Here is a 15,848-nt window from a genome sequence, read left to right as displayed (position 1 = left end):
CTTGGCAACTGCATGAGTTAATTATAGTAATTGTATTCATAAGAAAATAGATCTCCTAAATGGTTAAATGATCTATTCAAAGTCAGACTTAAATCAGTGGCAATACTAGCTCACTCTCCAGGATTTTTAAATGTGTGTGTATATTTAATATGTATAATATATTAATATAGTATGCATTATATACATGTATATACACATATATACACACATATAATATATGATATATACACATATATCAAGTTCCAGTTTTAAATCTAAGAATTTTTCCTGATAGAACAAACATTTTGTAGATGGAAAAAAAATATAATTGAAATAAATAAATGTAGTAAATTAGAAGCCACAAAGTCTTCAGTTTATATAAATAGACTTCAGTATAGAATTAAAAGTCTCAATAAATAAGCATTTAGTTAGGAAGTATTTATTTACTTTTAGGTTCAATTAATCATTTTTAATTATATCTTATTTAATCAGTTAAAAAAAAAGAGTTTAGTTTAATACAATTATCTATGGGAGAAAAATGCCCTGCATTTTTACACTAAGTAAAATCCTTCCAGTTTGTCCTTTCTTCCCCACTGATTTTAGAAATTATATGTTCATTTTAAACTCTGTTATTTCAAACAAGTAGTCTTTTTAGGCCTCACAAAATTTTGCTACATCAAATATAAATGTAATGGAACTAACCTATACTTCATAAGAAAAGGTTTAGAATTTGACAAAAGAACTTGCACAGGCTTCTAGGAACAAAAACAACATTTAGGGGTGCCTGGGTGTGTCAGTAGGTTAAGCGTCCAACTCTTGATTTCAACTCAGGTCATGATCTCACAGTTTGTGAGATTGAGCCCCTCATTGGACTGTATGCTGACAGCATGGAGCCTGCTTGGGATTCTCTCTCTCTCTCTCTCTCTCTCTCTCTCTCTCTCCCTGTGGCCCTCCCCACTCATGCACACTCTTTCTCTCTCAAAACAAATAACTAAATAACTTAAAACACACACACACACAACAGTTAGATAAATGCACAGAGAAATCCTGTTTTATTTTCAGTATTTTGGTGCATATTTTTGAAACAGGTCAGATTCCTCCATTTAAGAAAAGTACTTTAATAGTAATAAATAGCAGCATGTAAATTGTTTATATAATCATGCTTTTTTTTGAAAAGTTGTTTCAGTTTGAGAAATTAACAGAAATGAAGAGATTTTGTGTATACAAAAGAATTTCTTTTTTTAAACAAAACAGTATATAAGATTTTGAGCTACCAGTGAACAGTTTTAAAAGAGATATGTGTTTGTTCTTATTTTAGTAAATATTTGTCCTAACATTTTCATGGATATATCAAGTATTAGACTTGGCATCAGTAAATCATGGTTGTTATGATAATGAAGTTAATTCCACACTGGAAAACATTTTTATACTGAATATAATATTATCTCTTACCTCCATTAAATGGCTGAAAATCATCCATAACCACAGATTTTTGAGTTAATATGTATTATATTCAAATCTTTTTACTACCACAGCACAACCAAAATGTGTGATATGCAGGATGTGGTAAACTTCCTGATGTATCTATAGTTAAATAAATGAAGATAAACATATGATAAAAGTAGCAATACACAGAGTACTTAGCCTCAGAGAATGTTAATTGAAATTTATATTAAAAATAAATATATAGGCAATAAAACTTCTGTGATTGACTGATAGGCATTCCCCAAGAGTAATATGAATAAATTTGAACCCCAAAGTCAGAGCAGGATTTTAGCACTGAATGATTTCCTCTGATAAAATAGGTTTCCTGAGATTTAACTTGAGAATAAATGAAATTTCCAGCAGCTTCATTATAGCAATAAGACAACTTTAAGACAGTGCTTCTTAAAATTATAATCATGTTTGTGAATTTCAGACAAAGCTTATGTTGAAAATGCCTCAAGGTCATGATTATATCTTTTCCTTTAAAGTAATTTTAAAGATTGCATGAAAACCTGAAAGTCTATAATCTGAATGTTGTTTTGATGCCATAATATATATCTTAAAATATACTATCCTCAGAAAAACAGAATGCTGAGTAGGACAACTGCAAAGTTTTCAAATATTTTATAAATCAAATCACTATTAATATCAATTACGCACTGTGAGTAGTCAATAATGGTAAGAAATGCACAGTTACTGGCCCTCTTTATTGGTTTGAAAAGTATGCAGTAACTAATGGTGAAATGCTTATTACAAACCTGATAGTTATACAGGTATATATTAAGAACTGGCACAAAAATGATAAACTGAAACATAGAAAAGAGATTTTGAAGCAATTACTAATCAGGAAAAGATTCTAATAAATCAATCAGCATTAAGGTTGCTCTTCATCAGCTAGATTCATGGTATTGAAAATTATTTACATTTTTAAATGGCTCACCTGGCTTAGCAATGATATTCAAATAATTTCCATAATATCTCCTGACAAGGACATCTTAGAAAATTGTTTATTTAACTCTAAGATTCTAATGGAACAAGGAGGGTGTGGGGGAAAAATAAAAGAAGGAAAAAACAACCCCACCAAACCAGATAAGAGGAAAATATAAAGGGAAAAATACCAAATCTACAGGAATAAAATGTTAAGTATCAGCAAATATAGAGTCAACCTATCTACACAGAATGTAGGTATAGATGTAGAATTGTGTAATTTCTTTATGATAGCATATCTATAAGTAATTTACATCACTACAGAGTAAACACTGGTAGTCTAAGCCCTTTTTCATACAGTTGGTGCAAACCATATAGTACATAAGCCTATTTGTATTTATTAGCCTTTTTGATTAGGATATATTTAAGTCTCAAAGAAGAACAATAGAAGTAACAATACATCATTAATATTGCTTTCCAAAAAAACTAGTGATTTTTCTATGTTCTTGAAAAGCCTCTAAGGTATAACTGTGTCTAGCATTGTATAGTAAGTTCTACAGAGCATTCAAATTTTTCCCTGTGGTGGAATTTCATTATATTATACACCTTGCCAGAAATTACTTTCCAAATTACTCTCTGTGCTGAATTGAACAGAGAGTACATAAGCAAAGCAAGATAAGTTCTTCCAAGATAAAAGATCAAAAAGGGGGAAAACTTCTTAAGTGAATACTCATACTATTTTCTTCTGCTGGGCTCTCAGAAACATATGAAATTTGACTTAATCCCAACCCCCAGTGGGCACATGATTTGCTTGGACAAGAGGACCAATAGAACAAATAAAAATAAAAATCTCTTCCAACTCTCTGTACATGATCTTATCCACTCCTATTGCTTAAACTGTTATATATAGGGTATGGCCAAAAGACTTCCAGAATAGTATCTATACTCCCGTGCTTCTTATACGCTTTTACAACCTAAGTGGGCATTTCAACAGTTTTTTCAACCAATAAAACCATAATACAAGAGCTAATTCGTTTCCTACTTTTTTCTTAACACAAATAATAGCACAAATACAAATAATAGCACACTGGTTGTCAACTCTTCCTTTTCCTTCACATCCTTTCATTTAATTGGTTCCCTAGCCCATCTCTGAAAATATCTTCAAATTCTCTCTACTTACACTGTCAGGGGTCACAGCATAATCTTTGGCTTACAATGTTCTAAGAATTTTCCCAACTGATCTCAATTACTCCATATATATATATATATATATATATATATATATATATATATATATATATATATATCTCACATCTTCCTTGTTCACTCATCTATCCATGGATACTTATGTTGCTTCCATACCTTGGTTATTATAAATACTGCTTCAGTAAACACAGGGGCACATACACATTTTCAAAATAGTGTTTGCATTTCCTTGAGTAAAAACTCAGTAGTAGAATTGCTGAATTATGTATTTCTATGTTTATTTTGGGGGGAACTTCCTACTGTTTTCCACAGTGGTTGCACCAGTTTGCATTCGCATTAATAATTCACAATAGTTCCTATCTCTCCACATCTTCACCAACACTTGTTATTTCTTGTCTTTTTGATACTATCCATTCTGACAGGTGTAAGATGATATGTCATTGTGGTTTATTTTTTTATTTAAGTTTTTATTTAAATTCTAGTTAATATATATTGTAACATTAGCTTCAAGAGTAGAATTTAGTGATTCATCACTTACATATAACACCCAATGCTCATTACAAGTGTGCAACTTAATATCCATCACCAGTTTAGCCCATCACCACCCCACTCCCCTCCAGCAACCCTCAGTTTGTTCTCTATAGTCAAGAATCTCTTATGGTTTGCCTTTCTCTCTCTCTCTCTCTCTCTCTCTCTCTCTCTCTCTCTCTCTCTCTCTCTCTCTTTCCCTCTCTTTCCCTCTCTTCTCTCCTTTTTTCCCTTTCCCCTATGATTCATCTGTTTTTTTTCTTAAATTCCACATGTAAGTAAAATAATATGGTATTTGTATTTCTGTGACTCACCTATTTTGCTTAGCATAATACACTCTAGCTCTATCCACATCATTGCAAATGGCAAGATTTCATCCTTTTTGATGGCGGAGTAATATTCCATTATATATTTTATATATATATATATATATATATATATATATATATATATATATATAATGTGATACTATATTATATAATTGTATTATATAGTTATATATGTGTGTATATATATATATATATATATATATATATATATATGTATCTCACATCTTCTTTATTCATCAGTCAATGGACATTTGGGTTCTTTCCATAATTTGGCTATGACTCATTGTGGTTTTGATTTGGGTTTCCCTGAGGATTAGTGATGTCGAGCATCTTTTCATGTGTCGGCCAACTGTATGTCTTCTATAGAAAAATGTCTATTCAGATCCTCTGCCTATTTTTTAATTGGATTATTTGGGGTTTTTTGTGTAGAGTTGTATAAATTCTTTATACATTTTCAATATTAATCCCTTATCAGATATATGATTTGCAAATATCTTCTGTATTCATCAGGTTGCCTTTTCATTTTGTTGATGGTTTCCTTTGCTGAGCAAAAGCTTTTTATTTTGGTTTAGTGTCAATAGTTTATTTTTGTTTTTATTTCCCTTGCCTAAAGAGACATACTTAGAAAAAATGTTGCTAAGACTATTGTCAAAGAGATTACTGCCTATGTTTTCCCTGAGGAGTTTTATGGCTTCAGATTTCACATTTAGTCTTTAATCCACTTAAAGTGGTCCCAGATTCATTCTTTTGCATGTAGCTGTCCAGTTTTTCCTACACCATTTGTTGAGACTGTATTTTCCCTATTGTATATTCTTGCCTCATTTGTTGTAGAGTAATTGAACTATAAGCATCAGATTATTTCTGGGCTCATTATTCTGTTCAGTTCATCTAGATGTCTGTCTTTGTGTCAATACAATACTGTTTTGATTACTATAGCTTTGTAGTGTATCTTGAATTTGGAGATTATAATACTTCCCACTTTGTTCTTTTCAGGATTGCGTTGGCTGTTTGAGGTCTTTGGTGGTTCCATACAAAATTTAGGGTTATTTTTCCTGGTTTTGCAAAAAATCTTATTGGAATTGTGAAAGGGATTGCATTGAATCTGTATATTGCTTTGGGTGATGTGTTAATTTTAACAATATGAATACTTCCAACCCAAGAGCATGGTGTATCTTTCCATTTGTTAGTGCTGTCTTCAATTTCTTTCATCAGTGTTTTATAGTTTTCAGAGTACAGGTCTTTCACCTTCTTGGTTAAGTTTATTCCTAGATACTTTATTCTTTCAGTACAATTGTAAATGCAGTTGTTTTCTGAATTTTTCTTTCTGCTACCTTGTTATTAGTGTATAGAAACACAACAGATTTCTGAATATTAATTTTGCATCTGGCAACTGTACTGAATTTATTTATTACTTCCATCAGTTGTTGGGTAGAGTCTTTAGGATTTTCTATGTATATATCATGTCATTTACATGTAGTGACAGTTTTATTTCTTTCTTGTAAAGTTCATTATGTTTGTTTTACTTGTCTGACTACTGTGGCTAGGACTTCAAGTACTATGTTGAATAAAAGTGGTGAGAGTTACATCCTTGTGTATTTCCTGACCTTAGAAGAACAGCTCTTAGTTTTTTACCTTTGAAAATGATGTAAGCTGGGTGTTCATCATATATGGACTTCATTATGTTGAGGTGCATTCCCTCTAAAAATATTTGTTGAGAGTTTTTATTACAAATGGATGTTGAATTTTGTGAAATGCTTTTGCTGCATCTATTGAGATGATCATATAATTTTTATCCTTCATATGGGTTAATGTATTATGTTGACTGAATTTGCATCCTTGCATCCTCAGAACAAATTCCACTGGATTGTGGTATTATGGTAAATGATCCTTTCAATGTATTGTTGAATGCAGCTTAGTAATATTTTGTTGATGATCCCTGCATCTTGTTTATCAGGTATATTGGCCTATGATTTTCTTTTGTGGTATCATTGTCTGGGTTTGGTAGCAGAGTAATTCTGTCCTTGTAGAATATATATGGAAATTTTCCTTCCTCTTCTATATATATTTTTAATAGTTTGGTGAGAATAGGTATTAACTCTTCTTCAAATGTTTGTTAGAATTCACCTGTGAATCCATCTGGTCCTGGAATTTTGGTTTTTGGGAATTATTTTTATTACTGATTCAATTTTGTTACTAGTAATTGTTCTGCTCAGATTTTCTATTTATGCCTGATTCAATTTTGGAAAATTATATTTTTCTAGGAATTTACCCATTTCTTCTAGGTTTTCCAACTAGTTGGCATATAATTTTTCATAGTAGTGTCATAATCTTTTGTATTTCTGTGGTGTTGGTTTTTACTTCTCCTCTTTCCTTTCTAATTTAATCTATTTATTTTCTCTCTCTCTCTCTCTCTCTCTCTCTCTCTTTTTCTTGATACGTCTGGCTAAAGTTTTACCAATTTTGTTTTTTGTTTCATTTTGTTTTGTTTTCAGAGAATGAGACCTTGGTTTCATTAATCTTTTCTACTTTTTTATTCTCTGTGTCATTTTTCTGATCTGATATTCGCAATTTCATTCTCCTATTAACTTTGGGTTTTCTTTGTTTTTCTCTTTTTAGTTCCTTTAGGTGTAAGATTATATTATTTAATCAATATTTTTCTTTTTTCTTGATGTAGGCCTCTAATGCTATAAATTTCCTTCTTAGAACTGATTTTTCTATGCCCCAATATTTTGGACAACTGTGTTTTCATTTTCATTTGCTTCCATGTATTTTTTTTCTTTTATTTATTGGTTGGCCCAATGATTGTTTTGTAGCATGTTGTGTAGCTCCATGTGTTTGTATTTTTCCAGTTTTTTTCTCTTATAATTGATTTTCTAGGTTTATACCATTGTGGTCAGAAAGATACTTGATATCGTTTCTATCTTCTCAAATTTATTGAGACTGACACTGTGGCCTAACATGTGATCTATCCTGGAGAATGTTCTGTGTGCACTTGAAAATAATGTGTATTCTGTTGTTTTTGGGTGGAATGTTCTGTATATATATCTTATGTCCATTTGTCCAGTGCATCATTCAAAGACACTGTTTCCTTATTAATTGTTTTTGCCTGGGTGATTTATCCATTCATGTAAGTGGGGTGTTAAAGTACTATCATTGTGTTATTTTCCATTTGTCCCTTTATGTCTGTTAATATTTGCTTTGTGCATTTAGGTGCTTCAATTTTGGGTACATATATATGTACAATTGTTCCATCTTATTGAAGTGATCCCTTTATCATCTTGTAATGCCATTCTTTGTCTCTTATTACAATTCTTATTTATTTATTTTTATTTTTTTAGAGAATGCATGCATGGGTGGGGGAGAGGGACAGAGAAAAAGAATCCAATGCTTAACACAGAGTCTGATGGAGGGCTAGATCCCACAACCTAGGGATCATGACCTGAGTTGAAATCAAGAGTTGGATGCTCAACCGACTGGGCCGCCTAGGTGCTTCATAGCCATGTTTTAAGGTCTCTTTTGTCTGGGGAGGAGTTAAGATGGCAGAGAAGTAGGGGGATCCTGGGCTTTCCTCATCCCTCAAATATAGCTGTATTAATATCAGATCACTTGGAACACCCAGGAAATTGATCTGAGGACTGGAGAAGGATATCCACAGTTGGAGGGAGACAGAGTGGCAGGTGCAAGGTATGGAAATGAATTGGGGGAGAGAAAAATAGTGGTGAAGCAGAGGGAAGGAAGCTTTTCCATGGAGATATGAAAGGGAGAGTAAGAGGAGTCTATAGACTGTGGCATCAGGCTTGCACAAGAAGAAAACCTCTCTGGACCATGGACTAGGGAGTGAGAGGTATTGAGTGTCACACGTTTTTGGCAAACAGCATGTGGAGCTCAAACTCTGAGGTTTTGGAAGTGTACCACTTTCTCCAGAGCTGAGCTATGGCTCCCACTCTTGGGGAGAAGGAGGGCACTGGCTCTGAAGTACATAGTGTAGTGTAGGAATCTCCTGAGTCACACTGGGAGAGAACATTCCCCTTCTGGAATACATTTGGAAGAGAGTATAATGCCTTTCCAAGGACAAAAGACCCTGCAGGCACCAGAAAAAGGCCTTTCATTGGCAGGGGACAGAGATACAGAGGGCAGAAACCTGGTTGCTCCCTTTTTCAGTGCCTCACTATAGATTCCATGAACCTTTCAAGTGTGGGACTGTTTTTCTGGGACAAAGGACATAAGAAACAGCACAGAAAGTCTCTAATATTGGGAGGGGGCAGGTCTGCCAGGTCCACTAAGATTTCAAGGTTTGAATCCTACCAGAGTGCTGAAGATAAAACTTAGGGGAACTGTGGTGCAGATAAAACTGTGGACTGACAACCCTCACTTTTCTGAGAGGGCTTCCAGAACAGCAGGGGGTGTGAGATCCCATTTTCCTCCTCAGTACTAACATGGTGGGACTTCAGAAAGCAACACAGAGGCCCCCAGTGGAGGTGGGACCTGCTTACACCAAACCCACACGCTGTGCCTGGCAACTGCATATTTACTGGGGCAGGACTGACTGAGCCAGTACAATGGGTGTCTCCTCCAGAAGACCAGAAACAGCAGCACACTGCATGCACCAAGCATACTGATCATAGAATGCTTCAAAATGTCACATGCAGTTCTGGTGTGAATAGGACTGGGCTTACTTTTATTCTTCTTTCTTCTTCCTCCTTCCTCATTCCTTTCTCCTCCTCCTCCATCGACCCCTCCTCCTCCTCCTCCTCCTCCTCCTTCTTTTACTTTGGAATAGGATTATAGTTTTTTGTTAGTTTTTACATTTCATTTTCGCTTTTTTTTCTAAGACCAGGTTTCTTTTTTCTTTTCTTTTTCTTTTTCTTTTTCCTTTTTCTTCCTTTTTTTTCTCTGGAATAAGGCTTATAGTTGCTTGATTGTTTGGGTTTTTGTTGTTGTTGTTCCTTTCCCTTTCCTCTCTCTCTCTCTCACTCTCTTTTGATCAGCCTTTCTTTTTCCTTTATTTCCAGGCATACTTTAAAAACAAATAAAAGCTAACCTAGTTAAAGTCTCAAATATTTCCCACTGCAAGCAAGGAGAAAATCTGCAGAGTACTGATCAGTGGGAAAGAGCAGCCAAAACACAATAGCAGAGTGCACACAGCATGCAGGGATTCTCCTCAAAAGAAAAGTCAAGAAGAAATCACAGCCAGAAACTTGTTCAGAACAGATATAAGCAATATATAGAAAATAAAATTATGGAAAATAATGAAGCTGAAAAAAGGAGGGAAAGGAAACTATTAGATCATGAAAGTAGACTTAGGGAACTCAGCCTCCCATAAAATGAAACAATGTCCATATCATAGGAGTCCCAGAGAAGAAGAGTGGGAAAAAGGGCAGAAGGTTTATTTGAAAAAATTAAAGCTGAGAACTTCCCTAATCTGGGGAAAGAAACAGACATTCAAGTCTAAGAGGCCCAGAGAACTTCCCTCAAAATGAACAAAAATAGGTCAACACTACAACATATCATAATGAAACTTGCAAAACACAAAGATAAAGAGAGAATTCTGAAAGTGCCTAGGGACAAAAGTCCTTAGCCTACAAGGGTAGACACATAAGGTTAGCAGCAGACCTGTCCACTGAAACTTGGTAGGCCAGAAGGGAGTGGCAGGAAATAATCAATGTGCTGAATGGGAAAAATATGCAGCCAAGAATTCTTTATCCAGCAAAGCTGTCATTCAGAGTAGAAGGAGAGATAAAGGGTTTCCCAGAGAAATAAAAACTAAAGGAGTTCGTGACCACTAAGCCAGACCTGCAAAAATGTAAGGGGTACTCTTTAACGGAGGGAAAAAAAAAGAAGGCCAAAGCAGCAAAGACTACAAAGGACCAGAGAACATCACCAGAAACACCAACTTTACAAAAAACACAAAGTCACAAAATTCATATCTTTCAGTAATCACTCTGAATGTAAACAGACTAAATGCTCCAATCAAAAGACATAGGGAATCAGAATGCCTAAAAAGCAAGATCCATCGATATGCTGCCTACAAGAGATTCATTTTAGACATAAGACACCTGCAGACTGACAGTGAGGGATGGAGATCTATCATGCTAATGGATATCAAAAGAAAGCTGGAGTAGCCACACTTATTTCAGACAAACTAGGTTTTACACCAAAGACTGTAACAAGAGATGCAGAACATTATATTATAATTAAGTGGTCTAGTCATTAATAATATCTAACAATTGTAAATACTTATGCCCCCAACTTGAAAGAAACTAATATATACATCAGTTAATAACAAACATAAAGAAACTCATTGGTAAGAATTCCATAACAGTCAGAGACTTTAATACACCACTTACAACAATGGAAAGATTATCTAAGCAAAAAAATCACCAAGGAAACAATGGCTTTGAATGACACAATGGACCGGATGGACTTAACAGATATATGCAGAACACATTATCCTAAGCAGCAGGATATACATTCTTCTTAAGTGCACATGGAACATTCTCCAGAATAGATCGCATACTGGGTCATAAATCAGCCCTCAACAGGTACAAAAAGATCGAGATCATACCGTGCATATTTTTGGATCATAATGCTATGAAACTTGAAGTCAAGCACGAGAAAAAATTTGGAAACCCTAAAATACATGGAGGTTAAGCCAGGAAATTAAAGAAGACATTAAAAAAATACATGGAAGCAAATGAAAATAAAAACAGGACAGTCTAAACTCTTTGGAATGCAGCAAAGGCAGTCCTAAGAGGCAAGTATATTGCAACTCAGGCCTATCTGAAGCAGGAAAGGTCCCAAATATACAACCTAATCTTACACCTAAAGGAGCTAGAAAAGGAGCAGTAAAAAAAAAAAAGCCTAAAGCTAGCAAAAGGGAAATAATAAAGACTAGAGCAGAAATAAATGATAGGAAAACAAAAACAAAAACGAGTAGAACAGATTAATGAAACTAAGAGCTGGTTCTTTGAAATAATAAACAAATTGATAAACCCCTAGTCAGACTTCTCAAAAAGAAAAGGGAGAGGACCCAAATAGATAAAATCATGTAGGAAAAAGGAGAGATCACAACCAACACCACAGAAATACAATTATAAGAGAATACTATAAAAAATTCTATGCCAACAAATTGGACAATCTGGAAGAAATGGACAAATTCCTAGAAACTCACGCACTACCAAAACTGAAACAGGAATAAATAGAAAATTGGCACAGATCCATGATCACTAAAAAAAAAAAAAAAAAAAAAAAAAAAAGAATCAGTAATCAAAAGTCTCCCTAGAAACAAGAGTATGGCTTTCCAGAGGAATTCTACCAGACATATAAAGAAGAGTTAATACCTATTCTTCTCAAATTGTTGAAAAAAAAAAAGAAATAAATGGAAGGAAAATCTCCAAACTCATTCTATGAAACCATCATTACCTTGATTCAAAAACCAGACAAGACCCCACTAAAAATGAAAATTATAGGCCAATATCCCTGATGAACATAGATGTAAAAATTCTCAACAAGATACAAACAAATCAAAATCAACACTACATTAAAGAATTATTCACCATGATCAAGCGGGATTTATTCCTGGGCAGCAGGACTGGATTAATATTTGCAAATCAGTCAACGTGATACACCACATTAACAAAAGAAAGGATAAGGACTTGGGGCACCTGGGTGGCTCAGTCGGTTAGGTGGCCGACTTCAGCTCAGGTCATGATCTCGCAGTCTGTGAGTTCGAGCCCTGCGTCGGGCTCTGTGCTGACAGCTCGGAGCCTGGAGCCTGGAGCCTGTTTCGGATTCTGTGTCTCCCTCTCTCTGCCCCTCCCCCGTTCATGCTCTGTCTCTCTGTCTCAAAAATAAATAAACGTTAAAAAAAAATTAAAAAAAAAAAGGATAAGGACTATATGATACTCTTAATAGGTGCAGAAAAAGCATCTGACAAGCATCCATGCTTGATAAAAAACCCTCAAGGTAGGGATAGATGGAACATACCTCAAAATCACAAAGGCCATATAATAAGACTCACAGCAAATATCATCCACAATTGGGAAAAACTGAAAGCCTTTCCCATATGATCAGAAGCAAGACAAGGATGTCTACTCTCACCCCGGCTATTTAACATAGTACTGGAAGTCCTAGCCACAGCAATCAGACAACCAAAAGGAATAAAAGGCATAAATCGTCAAGGAACAAGTCAAATTTCCTATTTGCAGATGACATGATACTCTATGTACAAAACTCGAAGACTACACCAAAAAGTTGCTAGAATGAATATGTGAGTTCAGAAAAGTTGCATGATATAGAATTAATGTGCATAAACCTGTTGCATTTTTATACACCAATAATGAAGCAGCAGAAAAAGAAATCAAGGAATCGATTACATTTATTATTGCACCGAAAACAGATACCTAGCAATAAATCTAACCAAAGAGGCAAAAGATCTGTACTCTGAAAACTATAGAACACTTATGAAAGAAATTGAAGAGGACACAAAGAAATGGAAAAGCATTCATGGATTGGAAGAAGAAACATTGCTAAATTGTCTACACTAACCAAAGTAATCTACACATTCAATGCAATCCCTGTCAAAATAATACCAGCATTTTTTCACAAAGCTAGAATAAACAATTCTAAAATTTTTATTTAACCACAAAAAAACCCCAAATAGGCAAAGCAATCCTGAAAAAGAAAAAAAAAATGGAGGCATCACAATTCTGAATTTCAAGCTGTATTAAAGAGCTGTAGTCATCAAGATAGTATGGTACTGGCACAAAAACAGACACATAGATCATGGAACAGAATAGAAAACCCAGAAACAGACCCACAAGTATATGGTCAACTAATCTTCTACAATGCAGGAAGGAATATCTAATGGCAAAAAGAGTTTCTTCAACAAATGGTATTGGGGAAATTGGACATTGACATGCAGAAGAATGAACCTGGACCACTTTCTTACACCATACACAAAAATAAATTCAAAATGGATGAAAGACCTAAAGGTGAGATAGGAAACCATCAAAATCCGAGAGGAGAACATGGGCATCAACCTCTCTGACCCTGGCTGTAGCAAATTCTTACTAGACATGTCGCCTGAGGCAAGGGAAACAAAAGCGACAATAAACTATTGGGACTTCATCAAGATAAAAAGCTTCTGCACAGCAAAGGAAACAATAAACATAACTAAAAGGCAGCATACAGAATGGGAAAATATATTTACAAATGACATATTTGATAAAGGGTTAACATCCAAAATCTATAAAGAACTTATCAAACTCAACACCCCAAAACCAAATAATTCAGATAAGAAATGAGAAGTCATGAATAGACATTTTTGCAAAGAAGACCTACAGTGGTTAACAGACACATGAAAAGATGCTCAACATCACTCACCATCAGGAAAATACAAACCAAACCATGATGAGATACCACCTTAAACCTGTCAGAATGGCTACAATTAACAACACAGGAAACAACAGATGTTGGTGAGGATGTGGAGAAAGGACACTTCTTGCACTTTTGGTGGGAATGCAAACTGGTGCAGCCACTCTGGAAAACAGTAGGGAGGTTCCTCAAAAAGTTAAAAATAGAACTGCCCTATGATCCAGCAACTGCACTACTAGATATTTACCCAAAAGATACAAAATACTGATTAGAAGGGGCATGTGCACCCCAATGTATAGAGCAGCATTATCAACAATAATCAAACTATGGAAGAGCCCAAATGTCCACTGACTGAGGAATGGGTAAAGAAGAAGTGGTGTGTGTATATAATGGAATATTATTCAGCCATCAAAAAGAATGAAATTTTGTCATTTGCAAGGACGTGGATGGAGTGAGAATGTACTATACTAAATGAAATAAGTCAATTAGAGAAAGAAAAATACCATATGATTTCATTCATGTGGATTTTAAGAAACCAAACAGATGAACATATTGGAAGAGGGGAAAAGAGAGAAGAAAGGGAAACAAACCACAAAAGACACTAATGATAGAGAACAAACTGAGTGTTGATGGAGAGAGGTGTTTGGGAGATAGGCTAGAGGGGTGAGGGATATTAAGGAGGGCACTTGTGATGAGTACTGGGTGTTGTGTGTAAGTGAAGAATCAATGAATCCTACCCCTGAAACTCGTATGGCACTATATGTTAACTATACATTTTTTTTTTTTTAAGTCTATTTTGTCTGATACAAGTATTGCAACTCTGGCTTTTTTCTTTCTTTCTATTTACGTGGAATATCTTTTTCTCTTCCTTCAATTTCAGTCTATATGTGTCTTTAGGTCACAAGTCAGTCTCTTATAGGTAGCATATAAGTGGGTCTTGGTTTTTTTTAATCCAATCTGTCATCCTCTATTTTGTGATTAGACCATTGATATTTAACGTAATTATTGATAGGTATGATTTATTGCCACATCTGTCATTGTTTTCTGCTTGTTTTTGTTGTTCATCTCTATTCCTTTCTTTTGCTATTCTCTTATTATTTGATGGCCTTTTTTAGTGTTATATTTGTATTCCCTTCTCTTTATTGTTTGTGTATCTATTATGGATTTTTGGATTTTGCTCACCATGAGGTTCATATGTAACATCCTAAACATATAGCCGTCTGTATTGACAGTCATTGAGTTTCAAACACATTCTAAAAAAACTTGATTTTTATTTTCCCCTCCACATTTTATATATATGTTGTCATATTTTACATATTTGTATTTTGTGAGTCCCCTTAAGTAACTTTTTAGATATAATTGCTTTTACTGCTTTTTCTTTTAACCTTCATACTAGCTTTATAAGTGCTACACTACCTTTCCTGTGCGTTTGCTTTTACTCATGACATTTTTTCCTTTCCTAATTTTCTTATTTCTAATTATGGCCTTTTCTTTTCTATTTTAGGAAGTTCCTTTAATATTTCTTGCAATAATGGTTTAGTGATAATAAACTCCTTTAACTTTTTTTGTCTGGGAAACTCTTCAACTCATCTTTAATTCTGAATGATAACCTTACCGGGTAGAATATTCTTGCTTTTAGTTTTTCCTACAGCACTTTGAAAATACCACAGAACTCTCTTCTGGGCTGCAGTTTCTACTGAAAAATCAGATTATTTTTTATGAGATTCCCTTGTATGTAACTAGTTGCTTCTCTCTTGCTCCTTTAAAAACTCTGTTTCATCTTAGACATTTTAATGATTATGTGGTATGTGGACCTTCTTGAGTTCATCTTGTTTGGAGCTTTCTGTGTTTTCTGAGCCTGGATATATGTTTCCTTCCCCAGATTAGAGTTTTCAGTTATTATTTCTTCAAGTAAGTTTTCTGCCCCTTTCTCTTTTCTCCTTCTGGGATCTCTATAATGTGAATGTTTGCTTGATTGATGTTGTCCAAAGGATCCCTTATTTTATTTTCATTTTAAAA

Source organism: Panthera tigris, chromosome C1 (genome assembly GCF_018350195.1).
Source record: "Panthera tigris isolate Pti1 chromosome C1, P.tigris_Pti1_mat1.1, whole genome shotgun sequence".
Lineage (NCBI taxonomy): Eukaryota > Metazoa > Chordata > Mammalia > Carnivora > Felidae > Panthera > Panthera tigris.
This window is presented reverse-complemented; position numbering follows the sequence as displayed.